Raw genomic sequence first — 15,598 nt, 5'->3', positions numbered from 1 at the left:
CAAATTTTATCAGAGCTATTCATTTCAAATGTTGTATCCCTGAATATCTTTTTGCACAAGTAAATTTTGTCTCCTTAACCAGATTGGTTTAAATTTACCTGGTTAAAATCTATCAATCAAAGTCCAGGCAGGAAATCAGAAACCATGCTAGGTATTTCAGACAGAGGGATTTAATTCAAGGAATTTGTCACATAGATTTTGAAAAACTGAAAGGGCAATGGAGATGCTGGAGAAGTAGATAACACCTGCTGGGGTAGGCTAGGGCAGGGTAGAGAACTAAATGAAAAAACTTCGTTGCCTGGAGGAAGTCTTCATTTGGTTAGTACCTAGGTCTCTGCTGGAGGTGTTGTATGGCTAGTGTTTATGCTAACAAGGGGCACAGTTGCTTAGTCCTGGTAGTACTGGAGGGATGGGGCACAGCTGGTGCTAAATATGCCAAAAGCCACTGAAGCTATTTTGTAGCTGTTATCTTTTGACAGTAATTGCAAATAGCAAGTAAGTCCTTTCTTTCACCTGCCTTCCAATCTCTAATTACCACAGCCTCCATTGGCCAATCCTAACAGGAAGGCAGCTGGTAAAGGAGTCTGGGAAATGTAGTTTCCAGACCTAGCCTCAGCATCTCAGAGCAGAATAAAAAAGGGTGAGCTTGGAGCTGAGAGCAAAAGATAAATGATCAGCACAAAAAGTAAATTTGTTAAGGTCGAGGCATTTGTTCTTTGTACAGACTTCAATATAAAGGTATTCTATAAATATTTCCTGACTGATTCCTTTGCAAAGGACCCCTCCCTGAAGCATATTTGGATTATCAATTTGGATTAGATTCTTATAAGAAAGGAGTTGCTCTTATTCTATGTTGAGTAAGATGCCTAGTGCAATGTCAGTGTTCAATAGACACTGTTTCTAAGAAAATTAATATAGTAAATCATTTCAACATCCAAGTCCCTCATCAGAAGTACTGAAATGTTTTTGTAGCTGGGGTCACAGTTTGAGTTTAAACTGCTTTTTGCTCTAGGATTTGAGCATGTTGAGGCACATTTAGAGAGCAGTAGAGCAGCCTATTTACAGAGGAAGGAAAAAAAATTCATCCTAAGCGAAGAGAAGTACAAAAAGTTCGTTTCAAGGTCAATTGCCCAGTGTTAGAGGAAAAGGCTTCGTGGGGCATGTTGTCTATTCCATGAACTCATGCCTAGGACTCCGGTCCTAGAGCTACAAATAAATCATATAATTATATGCTTCACTATGATGTACACAGGAGTTTTGGACCTGAAGACAAGAGCAACAGGAGATGGTGCCCAGGGAAAACTGTATCTTGGTACAGACATGAATGCCCTTCAAGTTTGGGGTTGGTTGTCTTGGCACAGACAGAACTACAGTGGGGGAGTTTTGTTGGCTTTGGAAACAACTGGCGAAAATACCTCAATACGCCAGAGGAGGGGAGGAGGAAGACAGTGAATGCCATGGAGTTTCTCAGAGGGCTAATTCTTAGAGTGTACCTATGCAAATCCCTGGAGATTCTCAGCATCATCTGGAAGAAATCTGAGTGTGGATGGGGGAAGAATGTGAGTCTACTCTTAGAGAGTTCTACCACAACCCCATTTTTATGCTTAATCTGCTGTAACTTGGGGAAATGGACTGTATTTGCATTTTCAATGTTTTAGGTCACTAGCTTCTCTAATTTGAAGCTGAGTATTTATTTGGTAAAGTCATCTTACATTATTTTAAAAATAAGAGTATCTTTATTTTACTTTCTTTTAGTAATGGTAATCACTATTAGTAATTAATTTTAGTTTTTGTCTTTTCAGTAGAATAGTACTGTGTTTTTATCTTATATGTACAGTGTAAAGAGAAAATCAGATTAAAGTTCAGATGGGCTTGATTTTTAGAAAAATTTTATAAACACTTGAAATTAGAAATTAAATTAGTATTTTATTTACTTCATTAAAAGTATTCAATTTATAAACAATTTCCCTAGTTTTTCCCATTAGCATACATCATTGTCCTTATTTTAAAGATGCCTACTTCATTTGTTTATTATATGTAAAAATTAAAGGCAGTTTATTGTATAAAGATACTCTACTTTCCATGAATTGTTGATTTACCTGGTAATTTTAAAATGGAATTTGGTTTAAATATTTACTATTGAAATTTGTGGAAGAACTTTAAATTTGGTGACAACTGAATTTAGATTATCTGAATTTTCATTTCCTAACTCATTTAAATTTTATATTTCCCAGATTAAAATCTCATTGTTATTTTGATAAAATATTGCTCTGGATTTGAACTTTGCATTTTTGAAAAAAAAAAAAGGCAGGTAGTTTGGAGATAGTTTTTTCCCAATCCCAAGTCATCTTTGGCCTTATTATCCTTATAGATGCCTATCTCCTTCTTCTGTCTTTAAAATTGATTCATGTGTCATCTGGTTATGCTGGATAATGATCATGGTGTGTTCAACCCCAGGGCTGCTATCAGAGCCTCCTAAAGCCGTACAAAACATCAAAGAGCTGTTGACAGTCTAAAAGACAGATAGAGAAACCTTATTTTTTCTACCTAGAGAAAATCCTTATAATCTGTCTATTATTGTATTGCCCCTTCAGGTCAGGAACCTATTTAATAAGTCCTGGCCAGTAACCAGATAAGACTTTCCCCTCTTTGGAAGTAAGACTATCTCCAGCAGCATTGCTTTGAACCCGTATCATTAACACTAACAAATTTGGACTATTAGGATATCATTTTGTGATTAAGGAATTCCGTAGTCTTTCCTAATTGGTCTCTCTATAAAGAAACAACATAAAAGACTTGAACCATAGATGAGCAGTTATCTTGAACAACCGAGTCAATCCTAGTTTAATTCCACATCGCAGAGAGAAAACTCTTCTTATTTGTGAAAATCACGTGCTGTTTGGGCTGTTCTAAGATGTTCAAAGTATGGCCCATTGACTACCTTCATCAGAAACTTGTGGAATGCTTATAAAATGCAGATCTCTGAATCCAAATCTTGGAGTGAGGGACTCATGGTAGAACCATTATATCTTAAACAAGCACCCCAGGTGATTTCTATTCATGTCAAAGGTTAAGAAATAGTTCTCTAGGACTGAATTACTTTTTAGCAAGCCACTGAATGGATCTTTGTGATTTTTAAAAGAAAGCTAAGGCTTCCAAGGCTATTCTGGATAAAATGAAGACAGAGGAAAAAAGCCCCCCAATTGCTCTGAGTAATAAATTAATAAGAATTTGAGAATTGTCCCCAGATAGATTTAAAGGGAGGTAGCTTTAAGAGGCCCCAGAAATTTAGAAAAATGTAGAGAAGTTTCTTGGTAGAGTGAGGGTCCATACCAAAGCAACATAGTGGGCAGGGTGGGGTCTCAGGAGAATGACAGTCAGCGAGAAATTTCCGGTAATGAAAATGGCCAACGTTCAATGTCAAGTTGCTTCCTATTTTATGCCTTGTTTCCTCTATTTTAGGGAAGAAACTATTTCATCCATGGAGTAAAACATGACTGGGACAGCACAGTGAAGGATGGAGATTGCAACAGGATCAAGAATTTGAAGCAAAAGTTGACTCTGGCCAAGTTCCTTCCGAAATATCTTTGGAAATATTAAGGAAGGTTCTGGGCTTCCCTAACCTCACCAGGTCACAATTAGCCAGGATATCCTAATTATATAGCTATTATTTATTCATTGAGCATCCAGCATTTCATGCACTCTGCCATTTAATCCTGCAAAGTAGGTTTACAGGTGGTAAGTTGAGGCTCAGGAGAATAACATGCCCAAGATCAAGCAATCAGTCAGTAATAGAGAAGATATTCAAGCCCAGATTTACCTGACTCCAAAGCCTTTCGCTCCACCCCCACATTACACCACACTCCTCAGAGACAAAAAGCCTCTGGCTGCTTTAACTGGTATACCTCCAGATCAACAGCTTTGATCTCTCTCTCCTCTTCCAGACTCGCACCAGTTCCCAATCCAAAGAGGAGAGCTTTGGCAAGTAGTGTTCCCTCCGGCTCTGTTCCGAGTTATGACCCCCAATGTTGCTCAGAGAATTCAGCCAGCATAACTCTTCCACCTCAGTCTGCTGTCCCAGCTCTCTTCCTCACCAGACTTTCCCCTCAAACTTCCTAAAAGACAAGTTTCCATTTGCTGTTTGACTTTTTCATCTCTTTCTTTCTTTTCACCCTCTTGTGTCTTGTTAAGAGCTGTGAAGGGTCCAAGATTTCATGCTCCTTGCAAGCTAATCACTTAGCCTGCTACGGTTCCTTGGATGCTAGCAGAAGATCTGAGTCTTCCGGGTATTACACACGCACAGCAAACAGCAACCAGCTTCCTGGTCACAGCAGTTCCCTTGTCTCCTGGTCTCACCCAGGGGCAACATGGAGTGATCCCAGGTGATGCTGCGTATGCCACGGGTTTGCATCACAGCTGATGAACCCCAAGCTTTGGAAACCTCCAATTTTCATAATGGGCTACAAGCAAACCTGCTCAAACTTTGCCACAAAAGGAGATGTTAGTATACTGGATGGTAAACAAATGTGCCTTCTACTCTAGTGGGAAACACTGTCTCTATCTTCTAAGTCTGTCTGCTTTTCAAGCATCCTGTAAAAGACAGTCTAGAAGAAAAAGCTGATGCCTCTGCTTACGAGATGTCCTGAATGTGACAGCTCCACGATGAATGGTCTCCCAACATATTCCTAAATCACTTTCCACTAATCATACAGAAGTTGCTCTCTCTAAAGTGATCAATAATCTCCTAACTGCATGATTCAACCACTTTCTAGAATGCTGGAAGGAACCTCAAAGTACAATATTCAGTCATTTAAGAAGTATTTATTGGGCACCTACTCAGTGCCAGGCACTGTGTAAGGAAAAATAGCCTCAGTCCTCCTCCTCATAAAGGGAGCAACAGGCACATACCTAGTATTTACCCATAGCAAAATGTGACAGTCTGTGGAAAGTCACAGAGGGGAAGGTACATGGTGATAGGAGGGCTAACATCAACAAGGGGTCTTGAACTTGTCTGGGAAGTCAGAAATGTTTTTCCTTACTCAAGTTAAAAGAGAGAAGAAGGTCATGTGCAGAGAGCCTGTGGCTGTTGGGATTACAGCACATTTGAGAAAATAAAAGAAGGCCAGGAGGTCTTCCACACAGGAAGCCGGGGGAGAGTGGTATGAGATCAGACTGGAAAAGGCAAGACCTCACATGTTCTGGTAGGCTACGTTCGGAATTCTAGTCTTATCTTAGAGCAACGAGATGCTGTTTAAGGGTTTAAGAGAAGTGACATGGCCTTATTTGCCTTTAGAAAGATTGTTTTGGCTGCAAAGTGGAGAAGGAATGGAAGGGCTCAGGTTGTATACAGTGAGACTGTATTAGATTGGTGGCAACTGGCAAGAAGTGGGCCAGTTTGAAAGATTTTGCAGATAAAGTTGCCAGGATTTAGTGCTACAATAAATATGGCGAAAGAGAGTGAGGGAGATATCAGGGATAACTACTGCCCATTTGATTTGAACACCTGGATAGATAAGGGGAAAGGAGAACAAGAGTTTATGAACTCATTTGGACTAAACTTTGTAACTCTGAGACATTATGTGAATATGTCCATGAAGCACATGATATCAGAATTCAGGTATTTGGAGTTAGGGGGAGGGTCTGGGCTAGAGATACAGATGTGGAAATCATCAGCATATAGATGATAACTAAAGCCAGTGGTGCGGGTGATAATGTTTAGGGCAAAAGATTATAATGAAAACAGAAAAGAACCTAGACTGAACTGTGAGGTACTATGATATTCAATAGCTAGAGAGAGGAGAATCGTTTGCAAGGGAATTAGAGAAGCAATACCCAGCAATGTAGGGGAAAAGCCAAGAGAGTATAGTGCCAAAGGAAGAACTATTCAAGGAAATAAGTGGTCAAAGCGTTGAGTATTATTGAGATCTCAAGAAAGATAGGATTGAAAATGACCTTTATTTTATTGATAACAAAAATGAAGCACTGAGAAGTGACTTGTTCAAAGTCAATATAAATTCTTGTCCCTCTCTGGGTTCCCAGATAATTCATATTGGTGCCCATGCAAGGGTTATTTATGTGTGGGATTCATTCTTTCCACAGAACATAAATTCCCCAGTCCTCACTTGACTCAACTTTATAGCATTGCATATTGTTGACTAATCTAGGTCTACTTCAATGATATTTTTGAATTATGTCTTAGTTTCCCTCAAAATAGCCATTCCTTCTTGTTGTGCCTATACATGTAGGTATGCCCAAAATATAATTTTTAAAAATATAGTTTTTAAAAAATGCCACCCCGCCCCATTACCCCAAAGTAATCAAAATGTTGAGAGGTGGATTACAAGTTTCCGTCTTTTTAAAAAGCTCCCAGGTAGGAAGCTTTGTAAAGTACTAGCTTAGAGTCAGGTTTGGAAACAGCTAGCTTAGTCTCAGACCAAACAAGAGCAGGAGCAGCAATATGGAGAAGCCACCCAACTCGCCCACACTCTGATAACTTCTCATATTTTAAAACAATATACAGTTATGCTTCAGCTATTCAGAGATCAGCTTTCCAGCAATTTTGCCTGGAAGAGGGCCAAATCTGGAAGAAAAGGAAACCCCTCTCGCAGGAAAAAAAAACTTTTGAGAGTGAACAGCAATGAAAATATCTCAAGACATCACTTAATGTAGAATCACCTTCCTATTTACGGATGGGACGAAAAGGAAGAAAGGAAATCTCTCATTGGCTGGCTGTGTTAAGAAACATCTAATCAATCATCACCTGGAGTCATAGAGAAAAGCAGTCAAGAAAGGAGAAAAGAGTTAAAAAAAAAAAAAGGTGGAAAGGATGAGAGGAAGTATCTGAGTGGATCAAGAGGCAGATGAGGAGATGAGAAACTGAAAGATATTAGAAAAGGTGATGAGAACATTCCAAAGAGAAAAAAGAGATCACTTAAGTAGAGATCCTACGTACCTTAGCAATCCCTTGTGACTTTAGGTCTGGCCAAGGTATCGTGTTTGATGGTCAGTCATTAACAAAGGATTTTATTAACCATTGTGTTCCTTAAGAACGTAGGGAATAAGTACATTTTAAAAGGATTTCTTTAAAAAGGTGAAAATAAAAGCACTGCTATTTTTAAAGGCAGCACAATTAATAAACTGAAATAAAGCCAAAACGAGGAGACTGGTTTTACCCATCAGTGTTTCTGAAAGGCCAGTTACTGGGGTTGGACTCGCCGTCTCAGACTACCCCCTTCCCAAGTCCTCCAGTGGAAACCGCGAAAGGAAGCAGCCCGGACTGGCCCTCAGGCATTAGTACAGCGCCCCCAGTCGCTGGAGGTTCGAGGAAATCTCGGCTGCGTTCACTTGTGACTCTTCGGGCTGTTGTACAAATTAAGGTAATGGGTTTCCACACGATTTGACTGGGGAAGAACTCAAGAAACCAAACCCCATGTTTTCAGCTTAAGTAATTACCTAAATATTTTTGCTTGCTCTAGAGAGACCCTGGGCTCTAAGTGTTTGGGATTGAAACCATCCAAGCCCACTTCGGTTGGCTTCCTATTCCTGGGAGGAGTGTCTTTAAAGCACCTGCCGGCGTTAAGTTTTGTGTTTTCATAAAGAGGCTGACCCGGTACGCCTCAGAGGGCCCTTGTACCATCCGGACTGAGAACTGGGTGAGTGGCCCCAGGAACGTTAATTAACTCTTCATTTCCCTCAGGTCGCTCGTAGCCTCGCCGCGGCGGGGGCTAAGATGACCCAAGCGCAGCCGGGCCTCAAGAGAGAGGCTGCAGCCCCGGGAGGGCGGTGGGTGCCCCGGGGGAGGTGAGGGGCGTTCGAACGCCCAGAGCGGGTGGCACCACGGACGCGTCGCGCTCCCGGGAAAGACCCGCGGGCTGGCGGGGCGCGGGCGCGGGGCGGGGACGCGGGTCCGGGCCGGCCCGGGGCGCCGTCGGCGGGGCTCGCGCAGCCGCACTCGGCGCGCCGACTCCGGGCTCCTCCTCCCGGCTCCGTAGTAAGCATGGCGGCGGCGGCGTTCGTGGTCCCTCGGGTGAAACAGAAAGCGGGAGCTACGCGGAGAGGGAGCGAAGAGCGGGGCTGAGGCGGCGCCGTCACTGCCGGGAAACCACCCCAACAGTCAGTGCGCCGGCAGCCCCGGCGGCCCCGAGAGCTGGCTCTGCCGCTGAGGTAGAGCGAGAACGACCAGGAACCCGGAGAAGAGGCGCCGGGGTAGCCGCCTTCCTCCGCCTGAGAGCGGCGTGACTCGGAGGTGAGAGCGCGGGCGCTCCCTCCGGGAAAGGCGGGGGAAACCGAGCCGTCCCGATCCCAGTACCGGTCCCATCCCGCCCCGCCCCGCAGCAGGCGTCGCGGAAACCGTTAGGCTGGGTCTGAGGGGCCCGGGCACCAAGCAGGGCTTGGGCCCGTCGAGGGGCCCGGCCCACCCCGTCCTGTGAGCGCGCGCTGGCCCGAGGGGAGTGGGCCGCGGGCCGGACTCGTCCCCTCGTCGGGCACCTGCTGGGCCGAGTCTCGCCGAGAGGCGCTCGCGGGGGCGCGGCTGCTGCTCCGCCACCAGCCGGAGGAGGCGGCGCGGGGGCGCGAGTGGCCCTCCCTCCGCCCCACTGGCCCGCGGCCCGTGGCGAGGAGGGCGGCTGCGGGAGGCGCGGGGGTCGAGTGCGGATCCCTCCGGAGAGGATCGCCGAGCGGCCGCCGCGCCTTCGGCTTTTGCCGCCCGGCAGCCGCCGAACTTGAACGCTCCGGGAAGAGAGTTTCCCCCGCTCCCGTTGGGGTTAAAACCTCGAAAACCCGCCCTTGTGTGTTTGATCCTGTTTGGCTGGTGCCGGTACCTGGCCGTTCCTCCAGCCGGAGGAGTTAACCACCTGTTCAGTCGGGGGTTGGACTCCGGGCTGCAGCCCTCGCCCTGTTTAACAACCTGGATCTTTGAACTTTTGACACGGCTGTGGAAGGACGTCATGCGTTAGGTAAAAGAAAATGAACACATAATTTAGCCATAAAATCGCGGGCAAGACGGCGGCCTTTTGATCAATGTAGCCTTTTATCGTTCTTTTATTAAACTGTGAGCGTTAAAAGTCTTGGGATAATTTTTGTGGGGGGAGAGGGGGTGTCATGGTTGCTGGGGTGCTAGGAATCGTAAATCCGAGATTTTCGTTTGTGAAATTTCCTGTAAGTTCCTTTGGACACCTTTGTGTCTGAGTATCTATTAACTAAGAATACCAGGCTGACAAGAATTTTTTTTTTTACTGTATAATCCTCGTGTATGGGTAGACTGTAGACTCTTAAAACTGAGCAGCATAATTATTTTGCTTCTTCGTGGTCTGTGTTTTTAGTTCTTGAAAGCCAAGATGGTGTGTGTTTTTCTGTATTATAAGAATGAAATAACAAAAGTTGAACTGTTACTATAATATTTTATCACCATGATATTACCAGCACTAGTGCTAAACATATGCCACCCAGGAGTTGGAGCCATATGTTAGGCAGAAGCTGATTGAGTTTTGTGGCTATGCGCTTGTATTTAGATAAATATTTAGTTTTTGTGTGTTTGCTAAATCTGTTATTCTTGCCATCGTGTAAGGTTTGTTTAAATCACCTAAAAATATTCCAGAGAAATAAGCCCCCTCCTTTTTTGATATCTTCTTGGTCGAATTGATTATTCTCAAGTAATGAGATAAAGTGCCCAGATGGTGGGCTTAAAACAGTGATAAAAAGGATTTTTAACACATCTTTTGTAACATAGAACCTAAAATTTTGCTTTCAGTTTTTCAGCTCACTGATAATTTGTGCCATCTCTACTTGTACCAGTTAGTGGGAAGAAGGGATGATGACTTGACAGGAAAAAAATCTTGTTAAATTTTTTATAAATAATTTTATATTTAAGATTTTTAGCACTATCACCATAAAGTTCACTAATTTTCCTCTTTCTCTTAGTAGAATATATTTCAGTTTTCTTTTGTAGAGTAACGGAAAATATTTTTATCCCAGGGTGGCTGCTTTTAACCACCTGTATGCTTCTGAATGAACTCCCTCTTTTCCCCTTTTGTCTGAAGCCTGAAAAATCATCGACTGTTCAGGAAAAATAATTCTGATTAGCACTGGCTACAATCAGACATAATTATTATAAGGGTAATTGGCTTCTCCCAAATTAATGATATGCATTTAAAAAAACAGATTCTAGAATTATCTTTTGGTGTCATCTGTGTCATCACTTACCCCCTTTGTGTGACTAATTGAGAGCTGTTTCCTTTTATCATGCATTTAATAATTATGTTTTAATTTTTAAAGTTCTACAGTATAATATTGAGCATATTTTATTACTAATTAAGAAAAAATTTCATCCTCTTCTCAGACCAGCCAGGCAGAGGTCAGGACTATAAAACCCAGAAAAAAAAGAAGGGATGCATAATTAATATTCTCATTGTCTTTTGTAGTTCTACTTAGGTAAAGAGCATTTAATTTATAATTTGTTTTAGTTTAGACTCATGAGTAATAGTTATGCCTGTTTAAAAGTATTTGTATTTTTTTAATGTACATACATCCAAGGTTTGTGCATCTTCTATTTTGCCTATATTTTTAAAATACAATTTGATGAAGTAACCTAAAGGTTTTGTTTTTGTTTTTAATATTCTTGGTGCATTTTTCTGTGAAAATGAGTCTAGATGATGTCTTTGAGCATGATGTAGGGATATGCATGTGATTTCCAATTTTATTAGCCAGGTAATCAAAAGATAAGTGATTGCTTCCCCCCCCCCTCCAGCAATCTCTAGCAGACTTCAAATAAATTCACAGTATTTTAAATTTAGAGATTTAGAATACCCTGCATATCTATTCCATTGAGTCTTTTAGTGCTTCAGTTTATCACATTGCAAAAAGAAGAAGAAAAATGGCCCCTGTGGATATCAGAGTTGAGAGCTGCTTGTTAAAATGAACTTAATGACCAGTGGTGTTGAAAGGCAATTTTTTTACTTGTATTAGGAGCTTTTATTATTTTCTTAATATTTTGGTCTCATTTTATTTGAGTATTATGCTGTGGTCTCTTTATCCTTTGATCTTTATCTCTTTTCTCCCACTGTTGTAGTTCTGTTTGTCTTTCACATACACTTTCTAAGTATTCAGTGTAGCCTATGGTCTTCCATCAAGTTGCTTTGTAGGTGTCTTCCTTTGATATTTCCGATCACTTATCACCCATTACCAGTCATCAGGCTATTTTTTTCTCCCAGATGCACTTGGGAGATGACATGTGTTCAGAGGATGATGAGCTGCTATTAAAAGTAGGGATACAAAAGCGATGTGATGTGTTTCCTTCCTTCAAGTAGTTTACAGACTAGTTGAGGATATTAGACACAGGAAGTGATTAACAAAAATATAAGATGATATTATTAAATCCTGTGGCAAGGAATGTAATTTAAAGGAAAGTGAGGCCACTGAGGGCTCAAATGATCCGGGAAGGCATTTAGAGGAAGTCAGACTTGAAGCTTAGGAAGGATTTAGATAGCAAAAGGAAAGACATTCCACAAAAGATTGACAGCCAGAGCTGAAAGTAATAGCAAGACCAGTCTGAGAGCATCCAAGGACAAGTATCAGGAAAGAGAAAAAAAGAAGGTTAAAGTTGAGATTTTGGGTAAGCACGGTCAAAAGTGGAGTAGGCAGGACTGGATAAGACAGTTTGGCTGTATCATTATGAACGCTACATCTACTTTGACATATTAATAGCTTAAGCTTTATGTATGAGAGATAGATTATATATTTTATATGTGTGTTTATTATAGCTTAGATCAGGGGACAGCAGACTTTTTTGGTAGAGTGCCAGACAGTTAATATTTTAGGCCTTGTGGGCCACTTACAGTCTCTGTTGAATATTCTTTTTTGTTTTGTTTTTTTTTTTTTTACAATTATAGGATTTGGCCAGCAGGCCTAGTTTGCTGACTCTTGGCTAATAATTGGCTAGGTAATTGTCCATATAGCACATAATGTGAGCTGCCTTCCATCATTTGTCTACATCGTTGTTTTCTGTGTTTGTTATGAGTATCATTTATGGGTTTTTTTCCTTATAGTAAATATAAAGAGAACATGCAGAAACAACTACTATTATAATTGTTATTTTGTGGCCAAACTTCTAGCATCTGCCTAGACTGGGTCTCAGAACTAGGAAGTGAAAGAAGAAAAAGCCTTTGAGCTAGACCTTAGAGCAGTGAAAATAGCTACAGCATGGCTTGATTTAGAATTCCTATAAGGTTAAGTATATCAACTGCCTGTTCTGGTTGTACGTATTTTAAACTGCAGTTGGCATTTTAGAAACCTTGGCTCGGGTACTGGTGTTCTGTAAGTGACAACAGGGGAGCCAGCAGTAGGAAACCTTGTTTTTAAAAGTAGTTTGGGATGAGTTAGTGAAGAGGCAAAACAGTTGGACATCCCTCAATAACTCCAAAAGTCACTGTGTTATAGAATAGTCTAATAATTGATATTTACACTGATGAGTTTGGGTCATCAAGAAAAGATGTATCATGTGTAGATTAAGGCCAAGAAAGAAGACCTAGGAATCTCTTTTAAAATATTTTCATTAAGATTGTTTAAAGATAAGTTATGGTGATTTAAGGGATGAGTATCAGTTCTTTTGAAAAATCATTTACATGAAATATCTCTGAAGTTTCTAAATTTACAGATGTGTACTTCTAAGGCAGTTCTGTTTCCTTCAGCACATTGTGTTTCATGTCCTGTTACCAGGTAAATAGTGGTGTCTAAGGTTATGATTGCATGAATGAATTGGCTAGGGTTACTCTATATTTTGTATTATCGAGAAAGTAAGAATATACCTTAAGAGGATTCTTTCGTTCAACAGGCATTAGTAAATACACTCTGTGTATCAGGGATAATATTAGGTGCTGGGAAAAGTAAAGATGTATAAGATGGAGAGCTGTCTGGATAAAATGGTAGTGTTTCATTTTACCCTCTTAAAAATATTAAAACCAACCAGACAAAACTCCAAAACTTAAAGTTAACTTTTGTCCTTTTGTTTATACTAGCATTTTCTATACTTGGTAAGTGTATATACCGTCTTAGGTTTTTAGGGCAGTACAAAGCTTTTGAGCTAAATTTCAGCCTTCATAAATTGCTACCTAATAAAAGTTTGGTTTCTTAAATTTTACTTTAAGGAGAAATTAACAGTTCACTGTCCTACCCTCCTTTTGTCAGTAGCAGCTTCATTATTCCAGCTGTTTCCGTTTCCTAGATAGGAGATAAAGTACCTTGGATATTAGTTCCAACTTCAGCCTTATTAGCCATCTGATCTCAGATTAGTTTTTTGCAATCTTAGATTCCAATTCTTAAAACAGAGAATAGTATCATGTTTTCCCCACAGAAATGTGAGCACTCAAAGAAATGTTGGAAACCGTGAAAAACATTAAAGTACCGTGTGAGTGTTTACATTAGTACTGCTATATTGGAAGCAATGCAGCCTTTTTTAATAAGACCAGAAACCATGAGTTCAAGTTTTTTCCTCCAAAGTTCTGTAAATATAGCACTTCCAGTAAACATTTAGTTTACTCAAAACTTTTAACTGCCTTCTTGGCAAAGAGAATGCACATTTTAAGAGCTTTTTTTCCATTCTTATTAATCTTTCAGTGCAGTACATATCCAGTACCTCTGTTTCTCTTTGCAAGAGAATACTGATCTCCTCCTATTCCAAGGAAATTGAGCTTTTCTTTCCGCAGTGGGGTAAAAAATATGCAAAAGTGAATTCCTTATGGTTTTCTTTTTTTCAAGTGGAATACTATTTCTGTATCTGTAATAATAAGATCCACTTGAATTCTCACTGGAAAGTTGATTATGTTTTAAAATCTTATATAGACCTGCCAGATAAGTGGTGGTACTCTCATTTTACAGATGAACTATTACTTCTGACTTCCATGTGTCTCTTCCTCCCTCACTTCTTGAGATCTCTTATGTGCTAGTTGTTAGAAATACAAAGTAAGTTTGATGTGTGCTTCGAAGTAAACCTTAGTGTAAAGGTTATCTAAATATATGATAAATTAGATTGTGTTAAGCAGCCTCTATCAGAAATGTCTGAAAGTTACTGTTATCTGTTTTCCTAATTCAGAACCCACATTTTAATATATTTTTGAACAGAATGATTTAGACAATTTAAGTGATTTCTTAGTGAAATCCAATTCCCCAGTGAGGAGAAAAAAAATCTTCCCACTTCTCTGGGGGTTCTAAACAGATGTTTAAGTACATTTTAAAGCACAGTTAGGATGTTTCTTTAAAAAATAATTATATGCTTTCTTTTGCAGTAATAGATGTCATATACAACTACTGTATACTTTTGTTGAGATCTAGCTTGAATGAGAAGTCATTTTATTTACTTCAAAATCAGCTTCTCTTAAGATTGGCTTAAATAAAAATAAAAGTGAAAACATAATTTATAACTTGAGATTTCATTATAGTTCCATTTTCTAGATTCTTTTGGCTTGCTTGTGACAGCCATTCTCAGATATAGTTTTGTTATTAAGACTTGATTTTTTCTATGTAATATTTTCATTTGCAATATATAGTTTTTTCTTACATTTCAATTAATAGTGTATGAAATACCTTTTTGTTTTTTCTGTTAGGACCAACTATTTCCAGTACTTCAAATTAGCAGATAAATCACTAATCCTCAAATGCCATAATACGCTAGCAATTTTATTTTTTTAACTTTCACTTGAGCCTTACTACAACTGGCCTAACGTGTGATAGAGTAGTCTTTGGATAAAATGTAGGGGCAACTGTCCCTTTAGTTCATCTTTCAGGCTGCTTCCAGATTAATATTTCAAAAATATAAATTTGTTCAAATCATTGCTCAATTTTAGAAACTAAAATTATACTGAAATTTCTGTTGCATCAATTATGTCTCCTATCTTTGTTTTAGAGTTTATACTCTCTTGATATCCTGTGACTGTATCATTTCCAGCTACTTTGCAGCTTTCTAGTATAAAGAGCATGTTTTACATTAGGCAGATAGAGGTTTGTTTGTTGGCTTCTTCTCTTACTGGCTGTATGTGAACATGAACATGGTACTTCATATTACTTCACTTCTGTGAGTCATAGTTTCTTCACTGTAAAGAGGGGTAATATAGGATTTATCTCCTAGAACTGGCTGTTAAAAGGATTAAAAGAGCCCATTTAATTTGGCAAGTAAAATACTTGCCATAGGATATTTATATCTAGAACTTTGATAAATATTTCTAATCATTATCACTCAGGTATCCAAATTCTTGTTTTCACCATTTATTTATTTATTCATCTATCATTTGTTAAAAACCATAAATGTCCTAGGTACTTAGAATATCAATGTCACAAAAATGAGTATCGTATTTTTCTCTAGTAATTCACACACTAGGATGAGAGATAAAGACATGTAAACAAATACATATTTTAAAATAATTAAAAGAAAATAAAATCTCTTCTCTTGCCTCTTTTCACTTGTGTGAATCCTTCCTGTAGTTTATTACTGAGCTGCTGTATGTTTCCGTAATACCCTCATAATATCATGATTGTGTATCTATCATACTGTAGCATACATATATTTCTTTACTTGCCAGTTTCAGCTATTAGACTATGAGCTCCTTGAATT

At 39.7% G+C, this 15,598-nt stretch overlaps 1 protein-coding gene across 2 annotated transcripts in view; it reads left to right on the top strand.

The window, feature by feature from the left end:
* The first annotated feature begins 7,969 nt into the window (after nucleotides 1-7,969).
* FNDC3A (fibronectin type III domain containing 3A) overlaps nucleotides 7,970-15,598 on the top strand; it is a 145,749-nt gene continuing 138,120 nt past the window's right edge. Inside the window, exon 1 of one of the 2 annotated variants that reach the window (XM_072976219.1) lies at nucleotides 7,970-8,245. The gene's annotated coding sequence lies outside the window, so the exon portion shown is untranslated. Of the gene's footprint in view, nucleotides 8,246-8,716; nucleotides 8,955-15,598 lie in introns of those variants that run through there. The other variant, XM_031684554.2, reaches the window with a different exon arrangement.

This window comes from Vicugna pacos, chromosome 14 (assembly GCF_048564905.1).
Source record: "Vicugna pacos chromosome 14, VicPac4, whole genome shotgun sequence".
Lineage (NCBI taxonomy): Eukaryota > Metazoa > Chordata > Mammalia > Artiodactyla > Camelidae > Vicugna > Vicugna pacos.
Note: the sequence above shows the minus strand (reverse complement) of the source record. Positions and strands in the feature narration are given on the sequence as shown.